Source organism: Oncorhynchus keta, chromosome 34, assembly GCF_023373465.1.
Source record: "Oncorhynchus keta strain PuntledgeMale-10-30-2019 chromosome 34, Oket_V2, whole genome shotgun sequence".
NCBI classification, from domain to species: Eukaryota; Metazoa; Chordata; class Actinopteri; order Salmoniformes; family Salmonidae; genus Oncorhynchus; species Oncorhynchus keta.
This window is the reverse complement of record NC_068454.1, coordinates 47,651,575-47,655,580: the sequence shown is the minus strand read 5'-3', so window position 1 is coordinate 47,655,580 and position 4,006 is coordinate 47,651,575. Positions and strand designations below refer to the sequence as shown.

At 42.4% G+C, this 4,006-nt stretch overlaps 1 long non-coding RNA gene across 1 annotated transcript; it reads left to right on the top strand.

Moving 5' to 3' along the window:
• The first annotated feature begins 1,613 nt into the window (after window positions 1–1,613).
• LOC127915125 (uncharacterized) lies at window positions 1,614–3,266 on the top strand. Its single transcript, XR_008090245.1, has 3 exons — window positions 1,614–1,759; window positions 1,933–1,996; window positions 3,240–3,266. It is a non-coding gene; the product is annotated as an uncharacterized LOC127915125 (long non-coding RNA).
• Window positions 3,267–4,006: the final 740 nt, after the last annotated feature.

Below are 4,006 nucleotides of genomic sequence, written 5' to 3'. Positions count from 1 at the left end.
CTTCCATATGTTTGGGGAGTCTCCCACATGCCTTTTGGCGAAACACCAAATGTGTTTGCTTATTTTTTTCTTCAAGCGGTGGCTTTTTTCTGGACACTCTTCCATAAAGCCCAGACTGGCAGCGCTGGGCAGACTGGCGGCGCTGGGCAGACTGGGAGCACTGGCGGCGTTGGGCAGGCGGGAGACTCCGGCAGCGCAGTAGAGGAGAAAGGCTCTGGCTGCGCTGAACAGGCGAGGCGCACTGAAGGCCTGGTGCGTGGTGCTGGAACTGGTGGTACTGGATCGAGGACACGCACAGGAAGCCTGGTGCGGGGAGCTGCTACCCGGAGGACTGGTGTGTGGAGGTGGCTCTGGATAGACCGGACCGTGCAGGCACACTGGAGCTCTTGAGCACCGAGCCTGCCCAAGCTTACCTGGCTCGATGCCCACTCTAGCCCGGCCAATAGGAAGGGCTGGTATGTGCCGCACCGGGCTATGCACCCGCACTGGAAACACAGTGCGCTCCATAGCATAACACGGTGTCTGCCCAGTCTTTCTAGCCCACCGGTAAGCACAGGGAGTTTGCGCAGGTCTCCTACCTGGCATAGCCATACTCCTTTTAAGCCCCCCCCCAATATTTTTTTTTGAGCTGCTTTTCGGGCTTCCTTACCAACCGCGTTCCCTCGTATCGTCGGCTCCTATCTCCGGCTGCCTCTGCTCTCCTTAGTGCCTCCACCTGTTCCCATGGGAGGAGATCTCTTCCAGCCAATATCTCCTCCCAAGTGTAACAACCTTTACCATCCAACACGTCTTCCCATGTCCATTCTCCGAATAATTCATCCTCCCTTTGCTGCTCCAGCTGCCGCCTGTTAACACGCTGCTCGGTCCGTGTGTGGTGGGTGATTCTGTAACGGTGTTCTTCGTTTGTGGAAAGAGAGTCGGACCGAAATGCAGCGTGGTAGTTACTCATGTTCTTTCATGAAAGGAAAAAAGCGATACATGAAATAACTAAACAAATACAAAACAACAAACGGAACGTGAAACCTAATTACAGCCTATCTGGTGAAACTACACAGAGACAGGAACAATCACCCACAAAATCCAAAGCGAAACCCAGGCTACCTAAATACGGTTCCCAATCAGAGACAACGAGAATCACCTGACTCTGATTGAGAATCGCCTCAGGCAGCCAAGCCTACCCCTACTCAGCCGTAATCCCAATAATACAAAAACCCCAATACGAAATACAACAACATAAACCCATGTCACACCCTGGCCTGACCAAATATATAACGAAAACACAAAATACAATGACCAAGGCGTGACAATACGTTTTTTAACTTTTTTATTTGTACTTATTCCTAGACAGATTTTCAACGATGTATAAAATTGGAGTTGTTCTTCATCAACTGGCATAAATAATGAAGCAGGGTAATAAGTTACACATTTAACTTTTAATTCCAATTCTTTTTTTCAAGATACAACAGGTAAGTATATTATTTTGTATACATATTGCATATTTCCCATCACCTAATCAACAACCACAAGCTTTCTGTGCTGTATTGACATATCCTTAAAATGACATCTGCTGCTTTAGATTAAACGGTCATTTCTCAGTTATTGTTTTCATAACTACAAAAAAGAAGCTGATCAAGGGGTAGAAAATGTAGATTTTGCCAGATCGGAATGCTCCAAACACCTGTGCACATTTTTGTTTTTGCCTTTTCCTTAGCACGACACAGCTGTTTCAAATGATCAAGTCATCATCAAGCGTCAAGTGGTATTTATGTCTAATAATGACATTATCCTTTATTGTTTGTCCTCATGTGTCTGTTTTTCAGCATAAAGTACTTTTTAGCCACTTAGTGTGGATACCAGGTGAGACCACATACACACAATAACAGTCTCTCTCCTTCACTTCATCCCTCTCCCCCTTCTCCCTAAATCCTCTAGGTTATATCAGCTGTGTTGGTGAACCCATCCCGCATCTGAACTCGCTGACACAGCATGATCATGGGTGAGAGGTTAGGTCAACAGGAAGTATTATTAAAGAGATGCTTTACATTGAAATACAGAGAGATGTAGTAGTCGCAGAGTTAACGTCTTATGGCTGCAATCCCGTTAACGGGATAATTTTCATCAACAACCGCTGAATTGCATAGCGCCACATTCAAATAATATTAGTAAAAATATTTATATTCATGAAATCACAAGTTCAATATAGCAAAACACAGCTTAGACTTTTGTTAATCCACCTGTTGTGTCAGATTTTGAAAATATGCTTTACAGGGAAAGCAATCCAAGCGTGTGTGTAAGTTTATCGATCGCTTGACAAAACATTATGAACACCTAGCATCAAAGTAGCTTGGTCACGAATATCAGAAAAGCAATCAAATCAATCGTTTACCTTTGATGATCTTCGGATGTTTTCACTCACGAGACTCCCAATTACACAACAAATGTTCATTTTGTTCCATAAAGATTATTTTTATATCCAAAATACCTCTGTTTGTTTGGCACGTTATGTTAAGAAATCCACAGGAAAGAGTGGTCACGACAACGCAGACAAATTCCAAATAGTATCCGTAATGTCCACAGAAACATGTCAAACGTTTTTTATAATCCATCCTTAGGTTGTTTTTAAAATATATAATCGATAATATATCAACTGCAACGGTCTTTTTCAGTAGGAGAGGGAAAGGCAATGGCTGCCCAAACGTTGTTGCGCATACAAAATGATGCTGTCACCCAGCCATACAATGACGCAATGTTATCTTTCTCACTCATTTTTCAAAATAAAAGCCTGAAGCTATGTCTGAAGACTGACACCTTGAGGAAGCGATAGGAAAAGGAATCTGGTTGATATCCCTTTAAATTGAGCAAAGGCAGGCTATGGAACATGGAGTTTTCAAAATAGAGGCCACTTCCTGGTTTGATTTTCCTCAGTGTTTCGCCTGCAATATCAGTTCTGTTATACTCACAGACAATATTTTGACAGTTTTGGAAAGTTTAGAGTGTTTTCTATCCAATACTAATAATAATATGCATATATTAGCAACTGAGACTGAGGAGCAGGCTGTTTACTTTGGGTAACTTATTCATCCAAGCTACTCAATACTGCCCCCCAGCCAGAATAAGTTAATGATCCATGGTCAGTTTTGCATTTCACCTCATGATGATTATAATGACTGACCGTTTACATTTTTTTTAAACAAGGCTTACTCATGTTCTCTCTCTATCCATCTGTCTCTCGTTTGCAGGTATGTTTTGATGTGAGAGAGGAAGCCAGTCCCGCCATCGCCACCTCACCCGTTCTTAAGATAACCTTCGGGTCAACTTGGGGCCCAAGGCCGGTTAGGAGACACCGCTAGAGACACTGTAATTGTGATGAACTGAGAAAATATGAGAGTAGCACTGTAATTCATTAATCATATGCTGTCTGCATACACATCCAAGTATATTTGACCCAATTATGAAAGACAAGCATTTAAATGTTGAATTCTGTAAAGTGAGTGTGGAAGAGGTGAAATAAAGTGTTATTGTCTATCAACAATGACAATCCACCGGGGTCTCAACTTGGATGGAAAATTACTGAGGATAATAGCGGACGATATTGCCGCTCCTATTTTCCATATCTTCAATTTAAGACTACTAGAAAGTGTCTGCCCTCAGGCCTGTATGGGGGAAAAAAGTAATTGCCCTATTTTATTTTAAATAAATTGACAACAGACTTTCAACACGCTAATAGGGAAGGACATTCAACAAGCATGGCACTTACTGATGACTGATGATTGGCTGAGAGAAATTGATGATAAAAATATTGTGGGAGCTGTTTTGTTAGACTTCAGTGCAGCTTATGACATTATCTATCAAAATCTGCTGCTGGAAAAACTTATGTCTTATGGCTTTACAACCCCTGCTATAATGTGGGTAAAGTTACCTGTCTAACATTACACAGAGGTTGTTATTTAATGGAAGCCTCTCCAACATAATCCAGGTTGAATCAGGAATTTACCAGGGCAGCTGT